At 46.6% G+C, this 13,952-nt stretch overlaps 1 protein-coding gene across 4 annotated transcripts in view; it reads left to right on the forward strand.

Annotated features, from left to right (window-relative positions):
* Positions 1-13,952, forward strand: part of TJP3 (tight junction protein 3) — a 148,596-nt gene that overhangs the window by 71,312 nt on the left and 63,332 nt on the right. The window lies entirely within an intron of this gene.

Raw genomic sequence — 13,952 nt, forward strand, 5'->3', positions numbered from 1 at the left:
CATTTCTGCCATATGACCACTTTTGGAACCCCTGACAGAATTTTATGGCTGATATCAGCTCACATGAGTAGATATGACGGCTGCATGAGGGCCCCAGACCCACTAAGGGCCACAGACCCACCAATCCACCTGCTTGGTCTGCATGGTTTTAGGTCTGGCTGGGCAGCATAGCTAGCTGTTGTGACTTATTGTTACCAGTTCTTTACATAGAGAGGTTTTGGCTCCACCCACAGGATTACCACTCTCTTGCCACATGCCATTGGCTGTTTGATGCATCATTCAGCCTCCTATGGGGGCCTGAACTGAAATGTACAAAAGACTATTTCTAATCTTTGTCATCGCACATTAAATTCTTTATCACTCTGATGTGAAAAAGAGGTCTGATGGCTTAGTGGACTAATGCATCCACTGCAGGGGCCTGTGTTCGACCTCATGGTCACAGGTTCTAATCCCAGCAGGTCCACTCAGCCGTTCATCCATCTGAGGTCGATAAAATGAGTACCATTGAGTTGGGTAACAATAAACTTCTGTCATTCAGCGCCTTGAGACCCACGGGTGATAAGTGCGCTTTACAAGTACACGTGTTATGTTGTGGACTACAGAAAATAGTACGTTTTTTTCCCCATTGCACTTTTAAATGTTTTAACTAGGCAAAAAGCAAGCCAGACCTACTAACGTTGGCAATGCTTATTGTGTGTTCTGGCACCCAAAACATATTTGGAGGAGAGGTTTGCTGCATGGGGTAGAGCCGATGGCATGACCTAAATTGAGTGAAATTCGAAACAAAAATTTTCAGCACTTTTCCGAAGCCGTTTTTTGTGGCAAATGAAACCGCAAACGATTTGCCTCTGTCATGTGTCACACTCATTGTTTTAATTGTGTTGTACTGCGGAAATACACCACCTCACAGTGCTACAGACTGAGCATGTAAAGTGGTACTCACAGTTACTGACTAGAGTGAGTGAGTTGTGCATCCAGTGTGGACCCCCCTCCCCCCCCCTCTATAGCAGACCTTGAACCTGTTTTGGGGACTTACAGAAGTCCACAGACAGCTAGTTTCTATCTCCGTGGGCAGGTAAGGCCTAAGATAAAAGCACTGGGTGCTCAAGAACCCCCTACACCGAATTTTGCTTTGCAAGCATATGCATAAAAATCTTTATTTTTTTAATTTTATTTTTTTAAAGCAAACGTTCTACTGCCAAAGTGCTGGCCGTATGCTTGCGATAAAAGTTCATATATAAATAAATAAATTATCCTCCACGTATTTCAATAGCACAGTTAGGGTGCTTCCCAGCAGGTAGACTTGTAACCAGAATAGACACCCTTTTTAGGTTCACTGCACTTCACGGGTACTACTGGCTTTGATTTAATACAACTTTGAAAACCTATTTTAGAAACACAGGGACGGCGAGAAAATGTATAACGAATGGAAAGAAAGGCAGTAGCCACCCAACCCTGGCCCTGACATGCACCAGGGCCGGCCTAAGGCATGTGCAAGCTGTGCAACTGCACAGGGCCGCCAAACCCCAGGGGCCGCCACGCCAATATATATCCTTAGATACATATTTGCGTGGCGGCCCCTGGCAGGGATTTGGCGGCCTCGGGCCCCCTACCTACACTCCCTGCTCAGGGCCTCCGTGAGCCTAGAGCCGGCCCTGCATGCACTACTTTTTAGGTGGATGTGCACTTGTAAACTCCTATCATTCTCAGTGCAAAAGACTAATGGCTAAAGAGGGCGGACCTATTGTCTCGTCCTGTCTGCTGTGGTGGGCGGGAATCAAATTTGAATGACAGTTGAACAGACCAGTGGGTTAAGAGGAACAACCAAAATACCATCTATCTATCTATCTATCTATCTATCTATTGTAATATTATATAATACATATATGCGTGTGTGTTTTATTTAGAAATGCTTTGATTCTATGAGGTTGAAGAGAGAGCTAATGCTGTCTTAAGGTCAGACAAAGAGGTGATGAGAAGTGCATTTAGTATACGAGGAAACTGTTAAAAGTGCATTTCTGCAAAAATATATAAAAGTGACGAGGATTGCCCTGTGAAACTTTCCAAACCGAGTTAGTCGGTGTGTTTGTGATTTGTTTTGTGTCTGGCATTGGACCATTATCTATTTTGTTATGATGTAGATTTTCTCATCAGACTATAACTTTATCGAGCCCACATCTTTGTAATAATTGTCTCTGGTTTAATGACGTAATTTTGTGCTTGACGTCACAGTCGTAATGATGCTGTCCGAAAGCACACGTACATGCGTGGCTCTTGTGCACACATTTCCTGTTTAAGGTCACAATGCCGAGATCACTAAGTGAAAATAGGGTCATTTTCCCTGCCTGAAATCACACCGTGGTTTCTGACAACAAGGTAGCTTTTCTCTTTTTTGACATCAGAATGTATCTTTCTCTATCTGACAATAAGGTCACTTTCTGTCAGACAATAGTGTAACTACCCAGTCTATTGTCACAATTTAGTTTTCTCTAGTAGACAATATGCAGCTTTCTCTCTGACAACAATGTGGCTGTCCCTGACTGGCATCACAATCTAGCTTTCCACCTGAAACCACAATGTAACCTTGAGGCCTGTCCTGGCAGAATTAATTTCCTAATCTGGCATGCTAGTTTAGCTTTCCTTGTCAGGTTAGCTAGTCTGACATGGGTTAGCTAGTCTGACATGGGTTAGCTAGTCTGACATGGGTTAGCTAGTCTGACATGGGTTAGCTAGTCTGACACGGGTTAGCTAGTCTGACATGCCGGGTTAGCTTTCCTTGTCATACATGCCGGGTTAGCTTTCCTTGTCATACATGCCAGGTTAGCTTTCCTGGTCATACATGCCGAGTTAGCTTTCCTGGTCATACATGCCAGGTTAGCTTTCCTTGTCATACATGCCGAGTTAGCTTTCCTGGTCATACATGCCGGGTTAGCTTTCCTTGTCATACATGCCGGGTTAGCTTTCCTTGTCATACTTGCCGGGTTAGCTTTCCTTGTCATACTTGCCGGGTTAGCTTTCCTTGTCATACTTGCCGGGTTAGCTTTCCTTGTCATACTTGCCGGGTTAGCTTTCCTTTCCCCTCCGTTCGCCGATCCCCTTCAGAGGACACCGCCTCACGGTCCGTGCCACCGCCGTATGACCGAGGACGTGATACAAGAGTAGTTGTATCCTCCAGTAAAGAACCTAACTGACCCCACTGTGACGTCCCCTTCATCGCGTATCTAAGAAAACCCCTTGTACTGTCCTCCTCTGACGGGGAACCAGCCCGGCGACGCCTTGTCCTAAGACTCCTTTCTACCCCTCTGGACCTCGGACTCGGATCCCGATATACAGGGACCATTACCTCGACCCATAGTGATCTACATAAACGAACAGGAGCCTCTCTCCTCCCCCATTAAAAAAGTTCGTCTGCGGAATATCGGTTCCCCAGACCCGACCCAGCACGTGGCACCATGTCTGATTCCTGACTCGCACCTCCACTGTATCTTTCCCAGAACCTGGGAGCCCACGGGCCTCCAGATACCGAAAGCCCCATAAAACATCTTCTCTGCTCTTCAGTGAGACACATTGTGTTCATGTCCCCGCCCACCGGTCCTCCTCACCCTGATGAAGATGCAGCCTAAATAGGCTCAGCATCGAAACGCGCGTTGGCGTGACTCCCTTGGATGGCTACTTTGTAGTGTTTGTTTTACCATCTCTTGCACATTGTCTGGCCTCCATTTTACAAGTTTAGCCTAAGTGGCCATCAGATATCCCTACTGCAGGCTACTATGTACCATCGCTATTGCTTATATATGAGCATATGATTGTTAAAGCGAGTGTGGTTGTGAGTGATAGTATCTTGAGTGGTTGTGAGTGAGAGTATCACTAGTGGATGACTGTGGGAGTGTGCGGAACCTTGAATAAATCTATGGTACTACCAGCCTCTTTTGGCACACTGTATAAAAGATTCACTATCACCTGATGTTCTATGTCTTTGATAATTCATGTTGAACCCCTCTTAAAAATACTATCCTGACCTATGGAAAATAAAATATATATTTTTGTATAATAAATGTGTACGGACTCCATGTGATGAATTGCCAGCTCTGACGTGCATCTTCTTGTCACCGTATAACTGAGTGTTAGGATCCCCTTGTGGGACCTTGTAAACTACCCTGGCAGGGTTTTCTCTTGTTCTATTCAGCAGTTTAGTGAAGTACCGAAAATTATATGATCCCCTCCCAACAATAATCATTACATTACCAAATCCCCTTACCATTACCAATAAGCAGTCGGTCGGCAGTGTAGAAGGTTCAAGCGTTTATTAGACAAACACAAAACTCTGCCAGAGGAGCTCCTTGCGACCTAACCCAAAAGGTCCGCCAAGAAGACTGCTGGCACATTGTCAGCACATCACATATATACAATTGCGTTGGCACCGGCATGGCCTAACATGGAAAAATACAAATTGGTACAAGCTAGTACAGTAATAGGAAAACCCATATAAGGCACACAAAGAGCTCCTGATTTCGCTCAGGCAGCAAGGTCAGACGGGTGACTCCCTTCTGTCTTCTCAGAGACAAACCACCCTGCACCCCTCCCGGAATGTGCTTATCGGCCCTTCCTCGGCTAACTACGACCTTGCCGAGCCTACCGAGCTGAAACAGCAGTTTCTGCAACAGTTGGTTTCTTTCCCAGGAGCAGGGCTTTTAGAGCTAAGGGAGAATAAGGCCTGTGCATGTACGATATTAAAGAAGGCCATAGTATGGTATTCATATAGCGTAACGTGGCATGAAGCTAAGTGAAAGTAAATACCGTAAATACTAATTATGCATGTCTACAGTGTGAGTTTAGTGACACCATGCTAATCCTAACATATCGATTATCAATACTACGTGATCAGGAATCGATTCTGGTACCTCAAACCCTCCTTTTAGCGTGGTGGCGCTAAATGACAACAGACATCTACTCCTCGAATATTTCTTCATCGATGACCATCATATCATGTACCTCTTTCTGCAGCATTTGGGCTTTAACAGCGATAGGGGATGGGACACACACAGTGGTGATACGGGAAGCACAATAAGAACAGCAGGCTGGACCACAGTGCATCAAGACACAGCACGTAAAAAGGATGGCAGCAGCTCCTCCTAAAATTAACATTATCTTCCATCCCCATGTGGCCAGAAGTCCCCAAAACCAACCTGACAATGACCAAGACCCATTGTCAACATGCATTTCGGAGGCAATGCGATGCAGTTTCTGGATGGCTAGATGGACGGAGGGGGCGGAGTCAGGAATATATACACAACAAGAACTGCCGATGACGCGGCATGCCCCACCCCGATCAGCTAAGATAACGTCTAGAACCATTCGATTTTGAAGCGCTACAAGGCGAGTAGCCTGAATTTCCACCGTTAAGTTTGTTAAAATATCAGTAGTGATATTAATGACATTCTCCACTATTCTAGACAGTCTCCTAATTTCCCTACTATTGAAAATAGGCCCCCAAAAGGGTACCAGACCCTTGCTGAAATCCGTAAATTGCTGCAATGAAGTATCTGTCTGATCAACTTCAGTCATATCGAGCTGTCTACGTGCTCTGTGTAAAAGTGTACTACGGGAATGGCTCGAGGTCACCTCGGTGAAGCTTGCTATCGGTGTGCTTGTGATTGGAGCGGCCGTATTCCCATGATACGACCGCATCGGGTATAACTGATGCGTTTTATGATAGTTGGAGGGAGCCACATAAACAGGGGGAAACAGAAAGGACAGATAACAGCGTCCCCCCCAGTTTCGTGGTAGCCAAGTGTATGCATGTTCCCCACACACGAAGTACACATTGTGGGGAGTAATCAAAGGAGGGCTAATACGTTTTCGCAGTCGATAGGTATAATTGCAGATGCTATTCCCCATTTGTACCTTACCTATCCCTTGTACACAAAATCCTGCAGAAACATTCAAAATAGGGATGGGGACAGTGCGGTCTCTGGTAACATTTCGTTCGATGAAAATCTGAAAGTATTGAGTGGCATTAAAGTCTTTAAAATCATACAGTTCATCTTGTAACCAAGTTTTGTTCATTGCCGCTAAGTACAGCTGTATACAACCTTGTGGGTCAATTATCACCTTATCCCCATGTCCTGTTCTATTATAAGCATAGTGTGTTCGAACATAATCAAGAATAATATTATGCTCATTGACATCTAGATCCCTGAAATGCTCACTCCCATGCCGGTATATCGCCAGAAACAGTTTGTACCATGCTTCACAACTACCTAAATAAGACAGAGGGCGGGAGAGAAATAGATCATGATTGCGTACTACAGTAGGCAGGAGTCCACAAACCCAACAATCCGTGGCATTAGTAACATTGTGCGTCTGATGCAACATTTCTATGAATACATTTTTAGCATATTTTTGGCGATGCCTTTCTTTGTGGGGCGCTAGGGTAAACAGGAAATGTTCGGGAGGTGCGGCAGTAGTGGGCAAAAACTTTTGTAATGGGTATTTATGTTCTAGGTATACAAACAGACTCATGAACACAACTACTATAACAGTTATAGTTACAACAAAAGCTATTTTGACCTTTGTGGTCCATGTGGAAAACATTGGCTCATAAAAAGGTATGCGTCTAGGCGCGATAGGAAACTCTTCTTCTAAGATTACACGACCAAAAGGGTACATTGCTAGCTAAAAGTCCAGAAATAGGCCTAGCAGTCCGACCTGCCAGAGGATTTCTTCGTTCCTGCGTCCGTCAGAGTCTCACAGGCAGACTCGTATCCTTATTCCAAGGTAGAAGCCATATCCGTTTGAACAGAATCTTCTTTCTGAACAGAGCACAATGATTGAAAAGTTCCAGCTCTCAACGAGTTCAGTCCAGTGTCTTGCTCAGCGCTCAGACCGGTAGTCTAGCAAACCCTATCTTATGCAATGAAGTCCTTCCCTATCTCCTGACAATGTGGTCTGAGGCGCCGTGTGTCGGCCTTCTGGGCCGAAGATTGTATCGCTCACGACCCAACACTTCAGGGTCAGAAAAGAGCACACCCGGGGCTTTCCGTTCTGGTGATGTTTGGTCGTCTGGGGTACTTGAAACAGAATTCAACGCTATTGCACGCTCACTTGCAACTTCAGTGGAGACCAAGTCATCTGATCTCGCCGATCCTTCCTGTAGCCTCCGCTCAATCTCGCAGGCGTCAGAAAAGGGCACAAATGCATCAGCTCTTTCAGTTTCCTGTGTTAGAATTTCCCCTGGACGTGACCGCTCACCAGGGAGTGGAAGTGGTAGCCGTTTCAGATGCGAAACATGTATCCAATGTTTGCGGCCATCCACTTTAACCGCCGTCCGGGTGGCCAACAAAATCTGCCGTGGCTCAGACCATCTAGGAGCCAAGCTGGTGTCCCGCTCGAACTTTTTGACCAGGACCCACTGGCCGGGCTGTAAACGATGACCGGGGCCCTCTGGCAGTGGCTGCAGTACAGAAGCTACCTGCTGATGAACAGAACGAAGGTCTTTAGTCAAAGCATACAGGTAATCAATCAACATAGGATATTCAATATCTGCAAAAGAACGAGGTCGAGGTACCCCCCACACGTTAGCAGGTCTCCCAAACAGTATCTCATATGGAGAGAGACCCGAACGTGAGTGCGGGGTGACACGTAAAGACATAAGGGCTAGAGGTAAAGTGTCAGGCCAGTTCAACCCCGTACTCTCCTTTATTTTTGCCATTTTCAATTTTAGAATGCCATTGTACTTCTCCACGAGCCCTGCTGATTGGGGGTGTCGGGCAGCATGGAATTTTTGTTGTATGTGTAAGCCCTCGCAGATATGCCGCACAAGGGCCCCATGGAAATGTTGCCCGTTGTCCGACCAGATCAAGCGAGGCAATCCGAAGCGAGGCACAAACTCTTTCAGGAGAGCTTTTGCAGTTGCCAATGCTGTGTTCTCCTTAGTAGGGTATGCCTCAACCCATTTGCTAAATGCACAAACTACAACCAGTACATATTTGAGATTATTGACGCGGTCCATATGAATATAATCCATTTGGAGCACTTCAAAAGGCAATGCAGGTGGTGCGAAATTCCCGGCCAAAACAGTTTCTCCTTTTCCTGGATTATGCTGTAAGCAGACCATGCAATATTGGACCAAACGGACAGCCGTCCGTTGGATATTCGGATTATTCCAAACTGGATCTAAGATCCCACAGATACCTTTTGCTCCTATGTGTGCTGGTCCGTGTGCCATTGTTACCACAGCCTGTACTAATGCATTGGGCAGTAGCCATCTTTGCTTTTCAGTCAAGTCGATCCAACAATTATTTTCATCCAATCTCCCTATCTCTTGTTCCCATTTCTCTAGTTCCGCTGAGGTGGCTTCCTTCTGTAGTATTCTCACACTTTCCATAGTATTATCAAATAATCCACAGTCTCCCCCCACCCATCTAGTAGAGGAATGGACGTACATGGGTGACATCAGCGACTGTGCTGTCTGCTTGGCCACCTGGTCTGCAAAAGCATTGCCTTCTCCTACCTCATCCACAATCACTTTGTGAGCACTGCATTTGATAATAGCCACTTTCTTGGGGAGAGTGAGAGCATCCAACAACCTCAAAACCAGCTGCCCATTCTGTATTTTCTGACCGTGTGAAGTAAGGAAGCCCCTTTCTTTCCACAGCCGCCCAAAACTATGGGCTACGCCAAAGGCGTATTGGCTGTCCGTGTAAATGTTGACCTCTAGTCCCTCACTCAGCTCACAGGCTCGTAACAAGGCCATAAGTTCAGCGGCTTGGGCTGATCGGTGGGGTAGTCTAAGTGTTTCAACAACTGTTTTCAGGGTCGTGATCGCATATGCAGCTGTCGTTGTGCCATCTGTTAGTTTGAAACAGGAACCATCCACATATAGCTCTCCCTGGGGTTGATCTAAGGGTGTGTCTGTGAGGTCAATTCTACCCTTGGTCTCTTCCTCTGTGCGATATATGCAATCATGTAAATTAGTGTCCTGTTCACTCGTATGGAGTGGTAACAATGTGGCTGGGTTCAGTGTTGTACATCGAGTAATCGTAATATGTGGTGCAAATAAGGTCAGCTCATACCCAGTAAGGCGTGCACTCGTAAGATGCTGCGTTTTTGTTTTATTTAGCAAGGTGTCTACTGCATGCGGCACCATTACAGTCAAATTGGAATTTAAAACGAGTCCTTCTGATTGTCGGATGGCCACTGCTACTGCAGCCGTAGCCCTCAGACAGCTAGGAAGTGCTCTTGCAACATTATCCAATGTCGCTGACAAATAGGCGCACGGTCTTTGCTTACCTCCAAAGGCCTGCGTTAAAACAGACAATGAACAACCGTCGACCTCGTGTACATATAGTACAAAAGGTTTACGATAATCTGGAGTACCCAGAACAGGGGCAGAGCATAAAGCAGTTTTTAGAGAGTCAAAAGAGAGCTGACATTCATCCGTCCAGGGTAGGGGTTCATGCACATCTTTGGTAGTCAAATGCAACAAAGGTTTAGCCAGAAGTGAAAAATTAGGTATCCATTGGCGACAGTAAGATGTGATGCCAAGAAAAGCGCGGACTTCACGCTGCGTGCAAGGTACAGACATGTTAGAAATGGTAGCAATACGTTCAGGTGTTAGTCGTCTACCCTCCTTCGATAAGAGATGACCTAAGTAGGTCACCTCCTTTCGACAATACTGAAATTTAGATAAGGATACCTTGTTCCCCTTGACAGCCAAATGGTGCAACAATTTAACCGTAGCTTTTTTACATCCATCCTCTGTGTCAGATGCAATTAGTAAGTCATCTACATATTGCAAGAGGACATTGCCATCCGGCAATTCTAAGTCATCCAACAGAGCCTTCAGAGCCTGGCTATATATACTCGGACTTTCAGTGTAGCCTTGAGGAGCGCGACAGAAGCGGAAACTGCGTCCGGATATTGAAAATCCGAAGATCTGTCTGCTATCAGGGTGGATAGGAATGCTGAAGAAAGCATTTTTCAGGTCAATGACCGAAAAGTACTGTGCAGTCGGAGGGATCATGGTGAGAATGGTAGTGATATCGGTCACCACAGGATACTGTGGCACCACAATTTTGTTAACGGCTCGCAAATCAATCACAAAACGATAGGCAGCACCCATCTCCCCTTGGTCATGGTTCCTCTTCAAAATCGGGAGGATCGGGCTATTGCAAATATTGGCGTTTGTTTCTTCTACAACCCCTTTGTCAATCAGTTCCTGGATGATGTGCAATAAAGCCCGTTCCCCCGCCGGTGCTATTTTGTACTGTGGGATGCGTGGTAGTTTAGCGCCTTGTTTCAACGTGATGTGAACTGGGGGTATGTCCAGTTCACCCACATCTGCGTCCCCTATCGCCCAAAGGGAGGTTGGGACGCCATCGAACTCCGGTGGGAGTCGTTCATTTTTCGTAAAACATTGTTTAACAGGTGTTACAGAGGGACGTATAGTTAAATAGACCCCATCCGCAGAACAATGTATAGTAGCATTCAATCTTTTCAGCATATCCAATCCCAACAGATTCTCTCCACAATTCGATGTTAATAAGAAAGGAGTGTCCATAGTGGCTGGACCAATCGTAAAGGGGATAGGTTTAGAGATGGGGCTTACAACGGGGACTCCGGAAAAACCCACCGAAACATTGTTTTGCCCGGACAGAGCTGCCCCTGGAACCAATGATCGAGCAACGGAACTGTTCATTGCTCCTGTGTCAATTAGAAAATTCTCAGATGTCCCCAACACTTCCCCTCTGATGTAGGGTCCCCTCTGATTGACCGGAATTGACACATGGCCCCCCCTCTGTCCCTGGCTATCCTATGCTGGGGCATATTCATCATCATTCCCTTCGGCATAGTCACCATGGTAGTATTGTCTGTGTTGGGGGTTATCAAAATGATTCCTTTCTGACCTGTCTTGTTGAACGTCTCTGTGCTCGTCTCTATGCATATCACCTCGGTCGGGGCCCCCTCGTCCTCTACCTCGTCCGCGAATCGCCGCGTTCTGGGCGGCCAAGTATGGACACTGAGCCTTCCAGTGTCCCTCCTCTTTACAATAGGAACACTGGTTGATGCCGATTGACGGGGCTCCTCCTGAACCCCTTCCTGTCCCCGCCCCTCTCGTCATTGGGCCCCGACCACCTCTACCTCCTCCTTGCCCTCGAACCACTTGCTGTAACAGTACTCGAGTCTTCAGATCCTTAACCTTTTTATCCACCTTATCCTTATTTTCATTTTCTCTATGCTCGTAGTACTGGGCCATGCTGAGGATTACAGACGGGGAAGAGGTAGTCCAGGTACTCTCTGCCGCCTCCAGTCGTGCTGAAATTTCCGGAGCCAGGTTCGTAACGAACCTGTTAACGAACAACCTGGTGCCCCCTTCTGTGGCCAAATCTTGCCCACTAAAATCAATAAAAACCTCTTCGAACCTGGTAAAGAAGTCGGACACACTTTCGTCCTTCTTTTGTCTACAGGCGGACAGTTTATCCCAATCGACTTTTCGGGGTGGGATCAGAGTATGCATAAAAGTTATTATTTTCGCTGGAAGAGAAGTTATTTCCACTCTTGGTTTGTCCCCTGGTTTGCGATCCTGGTCCCAGCCCCTTAACTCCTCCCACGTGCCACCGAATTCAGCATGATTAGAATCGTGCACCTGTCGCCATATATCAACCGGTACTAGTAGTCCGAAGAACAATTCAACATCGGCTAAAGTCATTACAGCGGACGCAGCTGCTTCGGTCAATTCTTTGTAGTACGCAGTAGGATTCTTTCGGGGATCTGGCAGCTGAGATTTCAACGCCAGTACTTCACTTCTTTTCCATGGGGTATAAACCCACTGTTCCTGGAACCGAGCCGCCACCCCTTGTCGTATGATCGCCTGATTACCATCTCGTTGTTCGGGGATTTCGGGATGATAGATTGGGTGTACTTCTCGCATAGGGTGTTGCGTAGTCCACTGTGGACTTTTCAAGAATAATCTGTCGCGATATTGTACCAAAGTGTCTACATTCTTAAATACTTCTTCCGGTGTTAGGCTAAATTTATGGGCCCAATCTCTGATAGTATACAGGATCTGGGGAGCTGTCCCGTCCCTAAAGTTTATTTCCCAAGACCCAATGAGCGAATTGGACATCTCATATAGCACATGTTGTTGCATGACCGGCTCTAAATCCTTCACAGTACTCCATATGTCAATCAGGGTATATACTTCATTCCGTACCCACTTGATAGCCTGGTCTCCTAATGCTTCTTTTTCGCCATATTCTACAGATGCTCTAGTGAACAAACGCTTGCTATCTAGGCCCCCTACAGCTCCCCTCGGGGTCGGGTCAAACCCCCTGGGTGTAATACAAACTCGGGGGGGGGGATATCTCCGGCATAGGGAGACTCAAGTGCGTCTGAGGGGATGTGATCAGTTGTGTAGACTCGGGGACAAGCGTAACCAAGGCCCCACCTTGAGGAGAGGAAACACCGTTATCTTGTTCATGGGTAACGGAGCCCCGTTCCTCGGGCGCAGATGCCCGTGGTCTAACTTCTGGCTGGACAGGTATTGCAGGGTATATACGCTCCGGGGCATATGGTGGGGGAGGCCTCGCATTTAACAATTCCTCAATCTCATCTTCCGCCCCTTCTCTGGCTACATAACATTGGTCTACCTGAAGTTTAAACCGCCTGTCTGCAATTTCAATATTTTGTTCTACCTTATTTTTATCATATGCGATAGCCTTCTGGGTAATAGTCTGTCCCTGCTCTATCTTCATTAATTTTTCAGATCGAATGCGTCGTCTCTTTGCTTCTTTCTGCCATTTGTTAAGGGTGTCGAACATCGGCTGCGTTTAATGAAAAGACGTTCTTGTAAATATGCCAGTTTTTGTTCATCGAAAGACCCGGTTTTTGGCCATTGCAATTCTATATTGTCCTTAGTGTATTTATGCCACAAAGAGTTAAAGATGAGGGGGCCAATACCATGCTTACAATACATAAAGTGGCTAGGTGTCCCTTCTGGTGGGTTCGGCTGACTCTCGTCTAACCTCCCCTCGTCGCTATGGACACAACCAAAACACAATTTGCTAAGGCACGGCATATCGTATTATCTCGTTTCTGGCTGAAAAGGAATTTCTCCGTTAGTACAAATTCAACGAACTTAAATATCACGTTATCCTTGTACTTTCATTCTCATGGCCATGACACCCATCATCCTCACATCCGTATTTTCCTTATACATCAGACAAACGTAAAACGTAACATATAAATTCCAGCAATTTTCAATCAAAAAGTGGAGCCCGTCGGCTCCCACTTGTGGAGAACTCTTCTGCTAATTTATTCAAAAGGCTGCAAAAACACGTCCAACAACAGTCTCGTCCTCAGACTGCCTAAAGATAGTTACACAGGTTTTAAACCACAGACCGGTCTACAGGCCATCCGACAGCATTCATGGTTCACCTCCCGAACTGTTCTGGCTAAGCCCGCGTTTCAGCGCCGCTCCAGATTTGTCCGGGTGCTACCCAATCTCAACCATCGGCTTTCCCGAGAACAGTCCGGCCGAGCAGGAACCGCAGTTCCCCCAGGCGTATAATCCTTATCTTTAGTGTACCCAGAGCGTTCGCACGTGCAGTTCCACACTGCCCCCGTCGAACCTCCGACCAGATCCTCTCTGTGACAACTAATGCAAAGTCAGAGTTCCTCCGTGACCATGGGCCACCAAATGCTTAAATCCCGCTATTTAAATCTGCATATGCAATTCAACATATAACGAGACACAACACTCACCTGGTGCACGCAGGTTTGCCGGAACGTTCTTCACTGCCGACGTTTGCCCCGTATCAGCGCTGCAGGTTCTCGGGTTGCACCCGAAGGACTCCGGCGTGGGGTTACTAGCAGCTGAGGCCCTCCGGACCGGGAGGGCAGAGCAAAACCCCAATTTCTTATGCGTCTGGTCTGCAACTCTCCCGATCAAG

The sequence above is a fragment of the Lissotriton helveticus genome, chromosome 12, assembly GCF_964261635.1.
Source record: "Lissotriton helveticus chromosome 12, aLisHel1.1, whole genome shotgun sequence".
Lineage (NCBI taxonomy): Eukaryota > Metazoa > Chordata > Amphibia > Caudata > Salamandridae > Lissotriton > Lissotriton helveticus.